The following is an 18,385-nucleotide window of genomic DNA, read 5'->3' on the forward strand; positions in this document are numbered from 1 at the left end:
CACTGTTGTGGCCTCTCCCGTTGCAGAGCACAGGCTCTGGACGCGCAGGCTCAGCGGCCATGGCTCACGGGCCCAGCCGCTCCGCGGCACGTGGGATCTTCCCAGACCGGGGCACAAACCCGCGTCCCCTGCATTGGCAGGAGGACTCTCAACCACTGCGCCACCAGGGAAGCCCAAAACTGTATTTTTTAAAGTTTATTTTTAAAGTAACTGATAAATTATTGCTAAGAGCTTTATTCAAATTGTAGCCCTTCTAAATATTTTATGATAAGATCACTACAGGGACTTCCCTGGTGGCGCAGTGGTTAAGAATCCGCCTGCCAATGCAAGGGACACGGGTTCGAGCCCTGGTCCGGGAAGATCCCACATGTCGCGGAGCAACTAAGCCCGTGCGCCACAACTACTAAGCCTGTACTCTAGAGCCCGCGAGCCACAACTACTGAGCCTGTGTGCTACAACTACTGAAGCCCACACGCCTAGAGCCCATGCTCCACAACAAGAGTAGCCACTGCGAGGAGAAGCCCATGCACCACCATGAAGAGTAGCCCCGTTCAACACAACTAGAGAAAGCCTGCCTGCAGCAATGAAGACCTAACGCAGCCAGAAATAAATAAATAAAATAAATAAACTTATTTTAAAAAATAGATCAATACAGATTTAACAAGGAATTACAATGAACAACAGCTAACTGAAGGTCAATCAGAGTCTTGTTAGGTCAGTAGGAAATTATGATTCGGTTCCTCGATGGTGTAAAAGGAGATCACACTACTGTAAAATGTCACAAAATAAATAGTTTTTCTTCTTCCAAAGATACAAGTAATCCTCGGAGCTCAACAAAGCAGAATTGCAAACTTTTCAAATCACCTAAGCCTTATTACACAATCCTAGCCAATTTTCTCTTCTGTATTGCTCTGGCTCCTCTTCTGGCCCTTTGCATATAAGACTTTGAATTATTATTGGTCTAGTTACTCTATAAAACTGTAAATCCCTTGAAGGCGGTATCCAAATTTTATACTTCCTCTGTATGCTTAATTTCAAAAGGAAGTGCCCTCCGGAGGCATCTAATCCAAAGTTCTATCCTTTTAGAAAAAATTTATATTATTTTTTCTCATATAGGTAATACATTTAGCACAGACTGAAAGCTTTCCAGCAAAATTTATTTTCTCCTTCCTCTGTAGCATAGTGCCGTCTCTGGCCACATAGATGCCTATCAGGATTTTGTTCCCTGCCTGCCTTGTAGTTGGCAGTTGAGTTTAGCCAGGCTACTGTGTCCCTGGAAAGGCGTGTGAGCTGAAGTGATGTGTGCCACTCTGGGAACAGCGTCTCTTCCATGGCCCCTCTTCTTCCTTGTGACAGCACCCAGCCTTGACCATGTACCAGACGACAAGGCCCTGGGACTTCCCTGGTGGTCCAGTCATTAAGACTCCACACTCCCAATGCAGGGGGCCCAGGTTCAATCCCTGGTCAGAGAACTAGATCCCACATGCCGCAACTAAGAGATCACATGCCGCAACTAAAGATCCCGCATGCAGCCACGAAGATCCTGTGTGCTGCAACTAAGACCCGGCACAACCAAATAGATAAATAAACATTAAAAAAAAAAAAAAATGACAAGGACCTGGGGAAGGGGGGAGCCACAGGATGGAAGGAACCCGGGATTGTGAATCTCTTGAATGGAACAGAGCCCCTTGCATATGTGGAACACTTACCTCAAACTGTTAAATGAGAGAGAAATTCATTAAGCCTCAATACTCTGGATTTCTTAGCAGCTTGGCTTTTTACTCTAACTAATGCATGCATATTTATAGTGGAAAGGATGAGAAAATACAAGAAGCAGAAGAAAAGTCACCTGGACCCTATACCAGGGGTCCCCAACCCACGGTCCGCGGACCAGTACAGAAGGTGAGCAGTGCGTGAGCGAGAGGAGCTAGCGAAGCTTCACCTGCTGTTCCCCATCGCTCCCCATTGGTCATATTACCGCCTGAACCATATTCCCCCCTCCCCATCTGTGGGAAAAACTGTCTTCCACAAAACCGGTCCCTGGTGCCAAAAAGGCTGAGGACCACTGCCCTACACCACCTAAATAATTATTAACATTTTGGGGTAGTTCCTTCTCGACTTTTCTCTATATCTATAGAAGAACCACATACACATAGTTTTCTACAGAAATATAGCCTCTCTCACTTAATATCATCGTCTATCTATTAATTTTTTTTTCTTTTTTTTTGGCCATGCCACACATTTTGCAGGGTCTTAGTTCCCCAACCGGAGATCGAACCCAGGGCCCTGGCAGTGAAAGCACTGAGCCCTCACCACTGGATGCAAGGGAATTCTCTAATATTTTTCTGTATCAAAAATACATATAATTATTTTTAATGGCTATATAATATTCTACTGCTTGGATTTATCAAAATTTATTCAACTAATTTTTCATTGTTGGCCACTTGCATTTTTTCCTTTAAAAAAATTCTGTTATAAACAACCCTGCAGAGAACATTTTTATACACAAACCTTTACATATCCATCAGGTTTTTTTTCCCCCCAGGTCTCTATTCTCAGTATATCTTTACAGACAAAGGTATTCCCTCTTTCTGGGGACCTGCATTAAGTCATTATGTCTGATAGGTGTTTGCAAGGCTGCCTTCATTCATTATATTTTTGAACGAATTCCTATTTATGTTTTGTCAACCGGAAAAACCAAACAAGGTCCAGCTCCCCACTCAGCACCCGGAATAAGTAACTGACTCCCTACACAGTACCAGGCAAACTCCCCCTGTACAACGCAGTCCTGGCTAGTAACATGCACAAAAGGGAAAGCAGTAGTAGACCTTGTTTCCTGCTGACAAACCTTGATCTACATCTGTGTTGCCAATTACTTGTTCAACAAACCTGTTACTTTTTTGGAAATAATAAATAATTCAGAGAAAGTCATTTTGAATCCTCTGACATCTGTTGCTTGTAATGACTGAATTATTCATCAGTGAGCATAAACAGCATTAATTAAAGAAAAGAACTGAGGCAAACCATGGAAATAGAAACGAACATTGCAGAAGAAAATGCCTTTCCTCGACACATACTGCACTTGTCATTGACAAATATCCAAAGAGGCCGCCAGTCCTTGGAATTTAAAGGGACCGGCACACTTAGATACCAGAAGGCACGATCCAAATGAGGATCACTATTTCATGTTTCCAAACTTGTTTTTCTTTTTCTCCTTCAGAAAACTCCTTCAGCGTTCCACCTGCTCAGTTCTCTAAGTTTCAGAGAGTGCTGTGGTATTCAAAGGGAAAGGAAATTTACTGAGTTGCAAAAGAATTGCAAGAAGTATCCCAGATCAAGTCATCCTATGCTCATTTGTACACTGAATTTTAGATATATTAATGGAAGAGGTCTCCCAAATCAAGGACGGCTCAATTCATCTGGCTGCTCCCGCCCTATCATTTATTTCCATGACGACACTGGCACTTCCTCTTGACAAAGCGCTTTCTTGTGGTAAAGAGCAAAAGAGGAAAAACCTTACAGCCTGGCTGCCTATTCTACGCCGCTGGCCGTGGGCTGATTCTTCCCCCAGTCTGTCTCTCTGCACAGGGAGAGTGATACTATATTCTGTAACACCCTCCACTGTAAAAGAGCCTACGGACTCTGTCTGTGTGGAGGGAAAGTGTGGGCTGAAAGGAAACGTGTTAGAGAGTTTACGCAGCACTGTTGGTAAACAGATGCCTGCAGAGGTGGGGCCCCGGGTGTCTCAGTAACTGGCTTCTCAGGGACCAGAAGAAACAAGCCTCTCTGGAAGGGCAAGGTGGGGGGGAGCTGTGGAGGGTGGTTTGAATCGGGAGATTTTCCAAAAAACCGATTCCTGTGTGTGACTCTGGTGACTTGCTCAGTTGAGGATTTCTTGACTCCGAGGTAACCTGGTCTCCAGCTCCCCCTACTCCGGTACCAACTGCTGGGGTTGCTGTGGGCAACAGAGGAGAAAAAGCTGGACAGAGAACAGAGCAGCTGGAAGAGGAAGGGGAAAAAAATGAAACCCAACAAGACTGAAGAAAGCCACAAGCCCCATTTGGGGTCTTTTCAAAACCTCTGAATTCAGAGGCATGACAAGCAACTGGCAAGGTCTTCCTGCTGGTGGCCACTAATGAGTGGCTTCTGTGCAGAAACGATCATTCCAGTCTCTCCAGATCGGGTGCACAGAGACCTCCCAACGCTTCCAGGAGAAGAGACACAGAAACCCTCCATGCACTTTTGAATCCTCTTTCAGTAACATACTTTCAAAGGATTTCAGAAATGGGGACAAACCTCCCTTGTTTCTTCCCAGTTTGGTCTGTTGTTATTATTTTGCTCCTGCGGGGAGGAAGGTAGGAAAGAGGGACAGGAGACGGTGGAGGGGAGCTAGGAAGGAAGGAGAAATGGCTGCCTCTGCCCGGCTCAGACTGGCCTTTCATCAAAGGGGGTTTGTTGTTAAAAACAGCAGAGGACGGGTGGAAAAGAAGCCAAGGCTCTCAGTTTCCCAAAAAGAGGCTGAACAGGGACTTCTGTGTCTCTTTCAGGCACTACCCAAAATGCAGCTACAGATTTAGAAAAGATCACTCGTATAGCATTGGATTTGAAGAAATGAACTAAAGAAGATCTCTTTTAGAAAGACAGTGGATGGGTTTGCTGAGTAAGAGGTCCCTCCACCGAAACCCAAGTCCAGCTGGGATGGATGAAGCCTGTCTGTAACGTCAAAAAGTTTCCCAGATGCCCTCACAGGCTTCATTTCATTCAAATATTCAAAAAACAAACACTGACCCAGAGTACTTTCTCTTTAGGGGGAAAGAAAAAGGCGCTACCTCCTTCCTTTCCAATCCAAGCGGCCTCTAAGCTAGAGGTAAAGTGAGAGTCTTAGGGGCTGAATACAAGGTGACCCTTTCATCACCTACTAATCAGGGTTCCATCACTCTTAAGAAGTAGAGCCTGGAGGCACCTAGACTGGAGTCTTGGTTTGGTGACAATGCTATGATGCACCCGGAAATTGGGGTCTGTGAAAACACACTCTACCTGCGAGCACCGAGCAAGACTTTTAGGGGGAGGAGGGGGGCACCTGTGTTCTCAATCTAGGAGAACTCACAAGGCAGAGGGAAGCTGGGACCCGCAATGGAGGCCACCCAATCCTCGAAGGCTGTCTGAATGGTAAAAAAAACCTGGAGTCCCCAGTGGAGATACCAATGGACAGCTCAGAAAATCTTGCCTCAGAGGCAACACCCAGTATTTCCAAACTTCACCTGGGAATCTTGTTACAATGCAGATTCTGATTCAGAAGTTCTGGGATGGGGCCTGAGATTCTGCATTTCTAACAAGTTTCCAAATTATGTTCTGCTGCTGGCCTATAGACCATACTCTGAGTTGTAGCAGTTCAACCCAGGCAACACATTAGAATCACTATAGTTCTGAAAGGGAACCCCCGACCCAGTCCTTCCCCTGCTCAATTAAATCAGTATATGTGGCAGTGACGCCAATCACTGGGCTTTTTTAAAAGTACCCCAGGTGGGCTTCCCTGGTGGCGCAGTGGTTGAGAGTCCGCCTGCCAATGCAGGGGATACGGGTTCGTGCCCCGGTCCGGGAAGATCCCACGTGCCGTGGAGCGGCTGGGCCCGTAAGCCATGGCCGCTGAGCCTGTGCATCCGGAGCCTGTGCTCCGCAACGGGAGAGGCCGCAACAGTGAGAGGCCCGCGTACCGCAAAAAAATAAATAAATAAAGTACCCCAGGTGAGTCTTACGTGCAACCAAGGTTGCGGATCCACTGGCTGGACTAATTCTGGCTCTCACTATCAACTAGATATGTGGACCCAGGAAACTTAATCTCTAGGAATCTCAGTTTGGTATCAGAAAAAGGGGATATGCTGGCCAAAATGGATTGGTATAGAAAAAATGTGCAGTATTTGAAAGCACTTTGAAAGAAGATAAAATACAATAGTTATTTTACTCATCGAGTCTCAGTTTCCTTGGTTAGAATGAGTTCATAGTGTCCCCTATTAATCACATTTCACAAATACCAGCTGCGTGTTAATTCTGTGGAAGAGACTGTTTTTAGCTGAGATCTCCCCGTTGTTCTGTTAACACCCAAAAGCCCAATGCACTGGGATTCTTTCTTAAATGACAACTGACTCATCAATGGATTTTAGGTCCCAATGGCATCCTAGCCAGTACCTTGAAAAATCCTCCTACAATTACTTTAAATATGGATTCCCAGCACCCACCGATGACTGGTGCTGATCTACGAAGCAAACCCACATTACCGCCCCACCCCCCTTCTACTCTTCCCCTATCCTGCCAATCCCAAGCTCCCTGGGTGCAAGGAAGGTTCTCTGCTGCCAATTTTCAACTTTCTGTGCAATGAACAAAGCTTCGAAGGGCATCAGTTCTGCCAACCACCAACAGGTGGCATCAGCGGTCACGCAAGGTCGTTTCAGCCTCCGCCTCGTTCCTCAATCTCTGTCATGTTTGCTATGTTTGAAATGCAGTGTCTCGTTAAAAACTAACTGAAGGTAAAAAGGTTAAAAAAAAAAAAAGTCAAAATGCAGAAGTGTCTTTGGATAATAAAACGAGAGCTGTAAGGGAGTAGGAGTCCCCGCCATCCCCGGCTCGCTGAGGAAACAACTTTACCAGCAACCGATGTGTACCCAAGCTAGGTGTCATGTTGCATTTAGAACAAATGGGCTTTCAGAAACTCATCGGTGAGAAGAGCTTCTTGTCCCCAGCTGACATCACATTGAAGCTGATTCTCAAATGCACACAGAAACCACAGAGAAGGCAAAACAACCCACCACCAGAAGGCAAGGCTATAACCACAGCAACACTCGCCAGAACAAAGACCCTCTGAGAATCAGAGCTCCACTTCCTCTTGTGTGCTGAGAACATCATCAGCTGTTACCAAGAACCCCCACCCACCCACCCACTTATCAACTGCGGCCACGCTGACGTTCACGCCAGGGCAGCTGAGTTCTCTGTGCAGGAACTCAGGTAAATGCCATCGTCTTAGCCCTTCAAAAGTAACACTCAGGAATTCTGTGCATGGCCAGCATGGTGTATGCTATTTGAGATCACTGGTTCTCAGCCAAAAGCCATTTTGTTCTCCAGGGGACATCTGGTGGCCCTGCCTCCAACTTGGTGGCACAGGATACATTCAGGTGGTCACACTGGGGAAGGAGGGGAGGATGCCACTGGCATCTGGTGAGTGGAGGTCAGGGATGCCACTAAGCACCCTGCAGTGCACAGGACAGCCCCTCACAACAAAGAATGAGCCCGTCCAGATGTCAATAGTGCTGTGGTTCAAGAAAGCCTCCTCCAGAGGCCAGGAATTTCCGCCAAGAAAATTTAAATTCCAAAAGCCAATTTCCTACTGTCGTCACCAAAAAACATCCTGACCGAGAAGACAAAAGATAATTAATGGGAACTCCTTCCTGAGAAAAAAAGCAACCTTCCCAAGCTTTCTTTGTCCCTGTTTTTGAGAACAGAGTGTCCCTCATTTTTGCCAAGCCCCCCCCCCCCTTCTGGACCTCATTCTCACCGGCCTTGTCGGGAACTTGGCTTCCTCCACCATGTCCTCCTCCTCAGCATCTACACCCTCCCTCACCACCTCCCTCTACCTGGTTCACAGAGGCTGTTTTCCCCTTTTAAGAACATCTCTCACCTAGAGAATAACATAAATACCTGTTGAGTCTACACTGATATAAACAAATAAGTGGACAAATAAATAAATGGAAGAGGAGGGACAAAACATCCTCACAGAAGCATTCCAAGAAATAAACATAGAAGGAATGAAAGAAATAGAAAACCATTAACAGAACATGATGGTAATAATGGCTGCCGGTGAGATCCACTGGTGAATGTTGAAAGTTTTTAAAGGAGAAACAAGTTTCCTGCATAGCCTCAAAGCATCACTCCAAAAGCATTTATTAATCACTGTGGTGGTTTTAGCACCCCTAAACAACCTTTTTTTCATGCTCCTCCCTCTACTAGGTAGAGCTTAATCCCCCCCCACCTTGAATGTGGGCTGGATTTAGTGACTCACTTCTCATGGATGGAGTAGGTCCCAGGGACAGCTTTCTAGAATATCACGCTGACCTCTGGCAGTTCTATTCTTAGAGGCCATGGAGATATTTTGACACAATATCCACATGCACCACACACCTGGCTGTGGCTGGCAGGTGGCTTTGCTGCAGAGACAGTGTGGCGTTTACCCTGAGTGACATTAACTCGCAGAGCAAATCTGGTTGGGGTGCGGGCAAAGCAGACCTTATAACGTGCCTAAAGCGACAGGCTGGTGTAGTGAAAGGACAATAGCTGGTTCCCAAATTCGAAACTGTGTAACAGCCATTCAATCGCCGACCACAGCCACTTCAAAAGTCTTGGGGACAACATGCATCAAATTAACACCCCAGTCACTCTGGGTCAGAGTAAACATGAAACAGGTACAACTGAACCCTTCTTACTCATCCACAGCTCCCTCTCCACATCTTGTATCTGGAAAGAAATCTGAGGTCAGGAAAAAAAATCTGGATGCCTCAGAGCCCTTTTCAGCTAAAATGGGAACAAAAGCAGGCTCAAGAAGGAATAAAGCGGACCTTAGCACAAGAATGCCAGCTTGTTATTTTGCAAACAGTAGGGTCAAAGCCCTGTATATAGGAGGAAAATAGTCCGGGGCAGAAAATTAATATTCACTGCTGAGACCTATTTGCCATGAGCTGACTCTGGAAGCAGACGGTTGAAAGATGGATCAGGATGAAAGCCTTCATCATCTCCCATCCTATACCTCCCACCAACACCAGGGACCAGCACTCCTCCCAGAGCCAGCGAGCCCCCAGTGGGGTCCAGCTCAGCCACAAGCGCCAGAAGGCAGGGGCATCTGATTCTCCTTTCCTGTGTCCAGGAGTAAGTTTTTCAAGGGAGGGGGCCGAGGATGCTGAATTTGGAAGGGCAAAGGACTGCTGTGAAGAGGGACACTTGGAAGAGCGGTGAGTTGTGTTAAAGAGAATGAGTAAGAAAAGGTGAATGCCTGGCCCTGTTCTCTGCTGGGTAAGGCCAGAGTGCCCTGCCTGTATCCCTTTACCAGGTAAGGGTTGCTGTAAGTGTTGACTGCTGAGGGGTCCCATTTGGCCCCTTAGTCTGTAAAATTGCCTTTGGCCTATGGGAGCAGCTCCACCTGGAAGGTTATACCTGCCCTGAGGGAGGCCCATAACCGATCAATGGCTGCCGCGGGAGAGGGAGACAAAAGGCTGACCCCTGGGCAAGGGGAGGCAGAGCTCCCCACGAATCCAGCTAAAACTCCCCCTTCCCCCACTGCCTTGCCGCTCTCCTCACCCCCACCTCCTAGGCCAATGTTCCATCTCCATGAGAATCCCTAGACTTCTACACAACCTGACCCAAGACATTGGGAATTAAGCTTCCTTGAAGTTTTAGGGGTTTCTGGTAGATCCTGGGAAGAGAATTTCCAGTTCAAGGACTCCAGCGCTCCCTTGAGGACTAGGCAGAGAAGACTAAGACCCAAGCCCACCGATGCCCCAAGCACCAGAGAGCCAGCTCATGTCCTGGTTCTCCCTTACTCAGATTGGAGAAAGGACATCAGAAGGAGGCGCCCCCGCTCATCCCTGGCTGACAGAGCCATGTCCGAAAAAGATCCTACTTCAAAAGGCTGGTTTTGCTAGTTCCTGGACACTGTGTACTCAAGTTGGGAAAAACTCAACACTGGCAAATCCAATCTCACAGATCACATATAAGGCAAAAACAGAGTTATGTCAGCTATCAAGTCTTTTTCAACAAGGTATTTAAAATGGGATTTCACACTGGTGCTAGAATTGAGGCACAGATGATCTTCCTTGGTGTTTTTCAAGGCTTTTTCCTCTATGCAGGATCAGTAGGAAACTCTCTCCTTTACACTCTACTGCCTTCCCTCCTTCCCCTTTCTCACTGCCCTGTGCTCCTCTTTGGGTTTCCTAGGATCACCTCCCCCATTTCTCATCTTAGGGTTGATCTCTGGGGACCACTCTAAGACAGGTATACATCCAATAATGTAAAATCTTAAAATCTTAGTTCCAGAGGGCATACTCCCAGTGAATAGCCCAAGAATGCAAAGCATGTGTCTATGACCTAACTAGTTATAATTTGCTAAAGTACTTGATTCTCGGGCAAAGTAGGTTAAAAGCCAGAGAGCTGTAAAGATTGGTCTGAAACAGCCTAAGAACTTTATACAACTCATAACAATGTGCTTCTTTGGTGAAATTTTATGTTAGCTTTTAAAATTAGCTTTCATAAATCTTTGCCTGGCCCATTATATTTCAGATGTTGAATTTAGGACAGTGTTCAAAGATTTTTATGGGGCCAGTTCATGGTTTCAATTCCAATTTACCATTTTTCCTTTACTGACTTCCTTTTGGAGTTCACCAGCATTTGGGTCCTTACAGACTAAAAAAACCAATGAATTAATCAAAGGGAAAATGTTCTGTTTCTCCCGTTTAGAAATTCATTGAAATATAGATGAAGTCCATCCTGAACAGCAGGACGTTCTGAGAAAGCCATCAGCCTAAATGCCTTTATGAATAACTATTATGTTATAAGCTCAAAAGATCTTACATCTCAGCCAGATGAATAATCAGGCCACTAGGGAACACAGGGAAGAAAATGAATATAATGCAGGTCTGTATATTTTTTTCCTCTGCTTCTCTGAACACATAAAATATCTTTTTACTTTTACCACCAAATACACATTCAGGTAGCGTCTCCTGGTATCAGTGATGCTTCTCGACTCTAAGTTAAGGACTTCTGGAGGCTGAATTTGCTTCCTCTGGCCTTCAAAGCACTATGTGAAGTACAAAATCATTACACCATGAAGGCAACATCCTGCTTAACTTGTAAGAACTATTAGTATGGGCTCAGGGAAAGCTGATTCAATGTTGCCACAAATGCATACTGTGGAAATAAATACATGCCACATATTCAATAAAGAAAGTGTTTAATCAGTATTGTAACTAAGTATTGAAAAAAAACAAAACTGGGCTTCCCTGGTGGCGCAGTGGTTGGGAATCCATGTGCCGGTGCAGGGGACACGGGTTCGATCCCTGGTCCGGAAGGATCCCACATGCCACAGAGCAGCTGAGCCCGTGCGCCACAACTACTGAGCCTGCTCTCTGGAGCCCACAGGCCACAACTACTGAAGCCCACACGCCTAGAGCCCATGCTCTGCGACAAGAGAAGCCACTGCAATGAGAAGCCCGCGCACCGCAACGAAGAGTAGCCCCTGCTGGCCGCGACGAGAGAAAGCCTGCCTGCAGCAATGAAGACCCAATGCAGCCAAAAATAAATAAATAAATAAAACCAAAAAACTAACCCAAATCAAGCTTTCAATTCCCCCTACCTGCCAATCAGAGGTACAAAGAGAAAAATACTATTAGTGTTCATCTCTCCTTAGCTATTATAAACTGTTACTTGCTATGCAAAGGCATTTACAAGTCCAAATTACTACAGGATGCTTATGGTTTTAAAAAATACAAATGCTACATATGATTAGTATATTACTATATATATGTGTGTATATATAAATACAATTTATGTATTTGCCTATAATTATTTAGTGATCCAACTAGTCTTTTTTCCTTGAAATATGCCATTTAGAAAATACCATTACATCATGTAAATAACTTCCCTGGCTCCACCCCAACTGCAAAAAAGCAGTCTTTTTTCCAGTACAACGTGTTTTTGGAAAGTGCCTGCTTTGTGGTATTCTTGTCCAGGTCACCATACTTAAGCACACGATAGAAAAAAAGGAAAAAGAAAGGAAAAATCAAAATTGTAGCTAAGCTCCCTCCTCCCAACTCAGAATCAGCAGAACTCTCCTTGTCAAAGGACCAAACACACGGACTTCAATGATGCGAGCCGCCAACACCACAATCATCTTTAAATTCAAGCAGTACGTTGTGAAAGCAAATGGGAACACTACCCAGGTGAGAGGTGGAAGAGAAGTTCCCCAGGGAACAGTGATGGGCAGGAAGTCCAAGGACCAGGTTGAGTGCTGGCTGTGTGACTGATTCTGTGATGATGAGCAAGTTATAACATACTTTGAGGCTTCAGGTTACTCATCTACAGTTAAAACACGGGATTAAATGGTCTAAGGTTCATGCCAGGTCAAAATTCTCAGATTTTTAAGACCACCTCAACACCTGGGCATTACTGAGACTCCACGACACTGATCCTGACTCCCAAGGCTGCACTGTGGTCGCTGAAAAGATTTTGCTTGTCACTCTCCAACACAATGGGATGGGTTTGGAGCAAAACAGGAAGGACATGTCCTGTATGATATGCACGTGGTCCCCTTAAGTGAAAGAAAATTATCCTATTTCATTAGTTCCCAAAGGATATGGAGTATCTTTATTCTAAGACAGACCAGACTGACTCAGGCACTGCCCTGACAGCTATATATTATCCTGTGCTGTTCTACTGGGACCTATTATCTATCTGACTCAAGTAGGAAGATTCTAGAAGCATTTTCAAAATGGGAATACAGAATATGTTTTATTTCTAATTTGAGTAATTTGAGACACCAGTGGCATTTGCTCTTCTCATACACACAGTTTAAAGCAAGAGAATGAAAGAGTTCTGAGCCCTAGAACAGAAATAAAGGCTAACCCCTGCAGCACAGTGCGGAGGCTGTGAGAATACACTGGCATCTTTTTTTTTTTTTTTTTTTGTGGTACGCGGGCCTCTCACTGTTGTGGCCTCTCCCGTTGCGGAGCACAGGCTCCGGACGCCCAGGCTCAGCGGCCATGGCTCACGGGCCCAGCCGCTCTGCGGCATGTGGGATCTTCCCGGACCGGGGCACGAACCCGTGTCCCCTGCATCGGCAGGTGGATTCTCAACCACTGCGCCACCAGGGAAGCCCTACACTGGCATCTTAAACTGCTTATCCACCTGTAATGAACAATGGCTATCCAGAGGCTGACAGAGAAAGTATGGAAAATCAATGAGCATTCACTTTGACAGACAATTCTTGGGGCAGAATACCTGTCACCGGGTAATAAATCACTTCATTTAAGTTTATCTTTTTAGCAGTGCACAGTGGATTATACCCATACATCACTTCAGCCCTTCTTTTCTGCCCTATTGACAGAGGACAAATTGAGAAGGATGGTGGGAAAGCTGGGAGAAAGAAGGGAGGAAAATAGAAGAGCTCTGTTCCTAGGCCTGTGTCGTAAAAGAAATAATAATGATGATGATGATGATGATGATTCCATTTCATTGTTTTCTAAGCATCAGTTCCATCTGTAAAATCTTGCGGCACTTCCTGGATTTACCAATGAAGTGACCATGGGTTGGAAAATAAAGGTAGCTTTTTTTCCAGATCTTAGGACATACTATATATCTACAGTCTCAATAGGATCTCAAGCACTTGGCTTTTCTAACAATGGGTGAGTTTATGGGTTTCACTAATGATACTGCTTAGAATTTGGTACCCTGAGAAGCCTTGCAGCACAGAACTGAATAGGGTAAATAGGACTTCAGGTACAGCAATATGGTGGCAGATTAAGACAATGTGGAAAAAACCCTCCCACTACAAATACTTAAGAATGCTGGGTAAAATATGACCTGAAAAAGACAGGGAAAAACTACGTGAAAGCACATGAGTGGATTCTGAGACTGCTTTTGTAACTTACAGACTTGCATTTTAAAACCCAAGTGGACAAAGGAGGTGAAACCAGGGGCTGCCATGAGGCAGAGAGTTGGAACTAAAACACTTGAGGTGAGGCAGGATCCTCAAAGAGGGGCTTCCTCAGTGAAGACTGGGGGCGTGAGGGAACTCATACCCTAGAAAAGGGGTCCAAGAGGACAATTTTGTGTGTCCCTGGGCTCTGAGTGAAAAAAAAAGACCTCTCCTCTGAAATATGGATATCCAGATCTGAGCCTTGAGCAGAGTAATCCAGGAAGTTCCAAACTAAGAAATTAGCGGAAACACTGGCCCCAAGCCAGTGATACTCCTGAGACCTGTAGAAGAAGCAATGCAAATTGTTCTGGAAGGAGTCTCTTATCAGGTCACAGAAAAAGTAATCCCCACTCAAGATCAGCTTATAAGAAAATTTAAAGTTACAATATATCATGAGAAGAAAACAGCAAACACCACAAACAAGACTGTTAGAATTCCAGGAACTTGGGTACTTCCCTGGTGGTCCAGTGGTTAAGAATCCACCTGCCAATGCAGGGGACACAGGTTCAATCCTTGGTCCGGGAAGATCCCACATGCCACGGAGCAACTAAGCCTGTGCACCACAACTACTAAGCCCATGCTCTAGAGCCCATGAGCCACAACTACTGAGCCCACGTGCTGCAACTAATGAATCCTGTGTGCCTAGAGCCCGTGTTCCACAACAAGAGAAGCCACCACAATGAGAAGCCCATGCACCTCAACGAAGAGTAGCCCCCACTCGCCACGACTAGAGAAAGCCCACATGTAGCAATGAAGACCCAGAGCAACCAAAAAATAAATTAATTAAAAAATAAAAAGAATTCCAGGAACTTGGGATAATAAAATTAAAATTTGAAAAAGAGAATACAAAATAAATATGCTTAAAACTATGAAAGACATAAAAGTAGGAAATAAAACCCTGAGGAAAAAAATACGAAAAACAGCCAGGTATGAAAATAAGCCAAATAGAACTTCTAGAAATAAATATTATAATCACTGAAATTAAAAAGTCAACAGATATGTTAAATAGATTAGACACAAGTAGAGAGAAATTAAGTAAAATAGAAGACAGATTTGAAGAAATTACCAAGGGGCATCATAGAGATAAAAGGGACATGAAAGAATAGCTCCTGGAATAGGGAGTACGAGACTATTCCGACGCATTTAATGCAAGATCCAGATGATGCAAATAGGGAGACTGTGTTCGTTTGGGTCCTTCAATAAGCAGATGCCAAGAAAGGATGTTGGGAAGAGAAAGAGTGGGCAAGGAGAAACCTCAGACCAGAAAGTCATGGCTCAAGGACTCCCCATTAGAGGAGTCCTATATCCTACAGGATGGGCTAGCACTAGTAGCCATGCCTTACTAAGCCAGCAACCAGGAACCGCCCAGGGGAAGCGTGGCTTTTGAGTGAATCCTGAGACATGGCATCTGGGGTCAGTCAACTAGGCTTCCCACAGCAGGAGATCTGAGAGGCACATCTTCACGGCTGCTGACATGAAGGGGAGCAATATTTTTAAAGATAATACTTAAGGATTTTCCAGAATCATAAAAGCCATGAATCTCCCACGTAGAGAATAACAGCAAGTTCTGAGCAGAATAAACCAAAACAAATCCACACATGCTATAGTTAAATGGCAGAATATCAAAGGCTATAAAAACCGAAAACAAGGAGAAATTTAAGCTAAATGGAAAGAAAATAAACTGGTAGGGGGGATGACTGGAGTTAATTTTAGACTGTGTTCTAAGAACACACATTTAAGGATAATAAAGCCAGTAGAGGAAAAAAGGGAGGAACTGATAAAACTCAATTCAGTAAGAGACAGGATATGAGAAAAAGTAAGCAAAGGAAAAGTATGGAAAATAGAAAACATGAAATAAGAGGAATAATTTAAAATACCAACCATTATTATAAGTGCAAACAGATTAAAATAGCTGGTTAAAAAACTCAGACTGGATTTTTAAAAAAATTTAGCCATATGCTATTTACAAGAGGTTCTTGTAAATAAGAACCTCTTACTTACTTTACCAGTAAGTAAAACCACTTACCTGTTCTTACTACTTACACAATTTCTTAACCTTTTGCAGATTGATTGATCTCATCAATGAGATGAGATTCCCATTCTCACTGTAGAATGGGATGATAGTGACAGACTTAGTTTTTAATCGATACCATGTTTTTCTTAAAATAACACAAGCAAGTACAGCAAAATGTTAACACTTGAGTAATCTTTCTGGTGCGTACATGGGTGCGAGTTTCATTACTGTCTGTACATTTTAATCTATTTGAATTGTTTCAAAAATAAAAATGTTTTCACTGTTTAAATCCATAAGCCCAATAACCAAGTAAAAATATAAGACCACAGTAAATGACAATGGTCTTATACACCACTTGGGAGGGTATACAACTATACACTTTTCCTAGGGAACAATTTTGCAAGATACACCAAAACTTAAAGATATAGATACTCTTGGGACTTCCCTGGCAGTCCAATGGTTAAGACTTCGTCTTCCAATGCAGGGGGTGCAGGTTCAATCCCTGGTCAAGGAGCTAAGATCCCACATGCCTCTGGGCCAAAAAACCAAAACATAAAACAGAAGCAATATTGTAACAAATTCAATAAAGACTTTAAAAATGGTCCACATCAAAAAATCTTAAAAAAAAAATGTAGATACTCTTTAACCCAGGGACTGAATTCTTGTAATTTATCCCAAGGAATTAATCAGAATTGTGTACAAACATTTGTGTATTAGTTTACACCTGAGTTATGTCTAATGGTGAAAAATTCAAAACAACTTTAATGTTGTTGGGAACTGGTTTAGTAAACTGTAATGCATCTGTATAACAGAATAGTATGCAGTCATTAAAATTCAGGTTAAGGTTATAGAAGATTATTAGTGACAAGTATATATTAATAAGTGAAAAAAGATACAAAGCAGTATGCATAGTATGAGTTTGTTTTAATTTTTAAAAATATGCGTATATATGTACAAAGACAAGGGACCACCAGTGAAGCACTTCTGGATGGTAAAGATTCTGAATGACTTTTTTTTATTCTGCTTTTCTGTTTTCCAAGTTTTCTGCAGTGAGCATATGGTGCTTTGCAATTAGTGGGGGAAAGCAATCATTACTTCTAAAGTAAGTGGCAATAATTCCAGTTTATACTCTAATGCAGGGGTCCACAAATTATATCCTGCAGGCCAAATCCAGCCTGCCACCCTGCCTGTGAGTTAAGAATGGTTTTACATTTTTAAATCGTTGAAAAAAAAATCAAAAGAAGAATAGTATTTATAAACTGCTATTCTAATCTAATCTTTGTATTTAATCTTTACAACAACCCCGTGAAGGAGGTACTATGACCCATTTTACAGATGAAGGAACAGAAGCTCCTAGATTGGTCAGGTAAGTAGTCAAAGATCTCCTAGTTACTGAGTCTTTGCTGAAATTCACACCCAAGGAGTCTTACCCCAGACCTTATCTTCTTAAGCTGCTTCCTCCATGTGAAAAGTTCTCCACCACTATAAGGGCAAATGCAGCCAGCACAGTCTGGTGAATTCTCAGGATGGAAGACCACAGTGTTTCAGTGAAGCCTTGTTGGAGAATGAGGCCCTGTTTCTACCATGATGATAGGAAACACTAACTCTGAACTTAAATTAACCAAAATATTATCCTCCTCAAAAGAATTCCATTCTTGGGCTTCCCTGGTGGCACAGTGGTTAAGAATCCACCTGCCAATGCAGGGGACACGGCTTCGAGCCCTGGCCCGGGAAGATCCCACATGCCACGGAGCAACTAAGCCCGTGTGCCACAACTACTGAAGCCCGCGTGCCTACAGCCCATGCTCCGCAACAAGAGAAGCCACCGCAATGAGAAGCCTGCACACCGCAATGAAGAGTAGCCCCCGCTCACCGTGACTAGAGAGAGCCCACGCACAGCAACAAAGACCCAACACAGCCAAAAATGAAAACAAATAATTTTTTTAAAAAAGAATTCCATTATTTTCATTAGTAGACCTGTATAACAGAAAATTGTACCCTTTTATTATTATTATTATGTTTTGAATTTCATCAGTAAAATTTGTGGAAATTTGTTTAGTCTCTCATCATGTAAGCACCTACATAATGTCCTTGATGTTGTATATCGGCCCAAAAAGCCTAAAATATTTACTATGTGACCCTTTACAGAAAATGTCTGCAGACTCCTGTTTGAATTGACAGAGAAAAGCAGATGGGGAGAAGCAGAAGTCACAGTATTAATGGAGTCCCCACACCTGGAACCATGGAGGAACCAAGAACCCAAACGGTTCTCTCTCCCAAGCTATTCCGCAAGCTCTTAGTCGTTTATAGAGAGTGTTTCTTTTCTCCTTCTCCTGCTATGTCTATACTTTTTATCCATTACCTTTCACCAAGGGGTGAGCAAAAAAAATAAAGTAAAACTTAGTTCAGTCAAGGTTATTGCTTCTTAGAAACTCTGGCAAAAATTTGTTCAGGGAGAGAGACTTGACTTTCATATCATTTCTGAAGTTAACTTATCAGTGTTTTCTGTTACTAAAAATAACTGAGAATTTGGCCACTCATCCTAAGTATGGGATTGTTCATTCATTCACTTAACAAACCCTAGCATAGCGCACAGATCAGAAGATATATATCAATACAACAAAACATTCTATAATAGAAAG

At 43.7% G+C, this 18,385-nt stretch overlaps 1 protein-coding gene and 1 pseudogene across 2 annotated transcripts in view; both read right to left on the bottom strand.

The window, feature by feature from the left end:
• PITPNC1 (phosphatidylinositol transfer protein cytoplasmic 1) overlaps window positions 1–18,385 on the bottom strand; it is a 259,452-nt gene that overhangs the window by 180,538 nt on the left and 60,529 nt on the right. The window lies entirely within an intron of this gene.
• LOC131746286 (RNA-binding protein 4B-like) overlaps window positions 16,462–18,385 on the bottom strand; it is a 37,902-nt pseudogene continuing 35,978 nt past the window's right edge.

This window comes from Kogia breviceps, chromosome 19, assembly GCF_026419965.1.
Source record: "Kogia breviceps isolate mKogBre1 chromosome 19, mKogBre1 haplotype 1, whole genome shotgun sequence".
Classification (NCBI taxonomy): Eukaryota; Metazoa; Chordata; class Mammalia; order Artiodactyla; family Physeteridae; genus Kogia; species Kogia breviceps.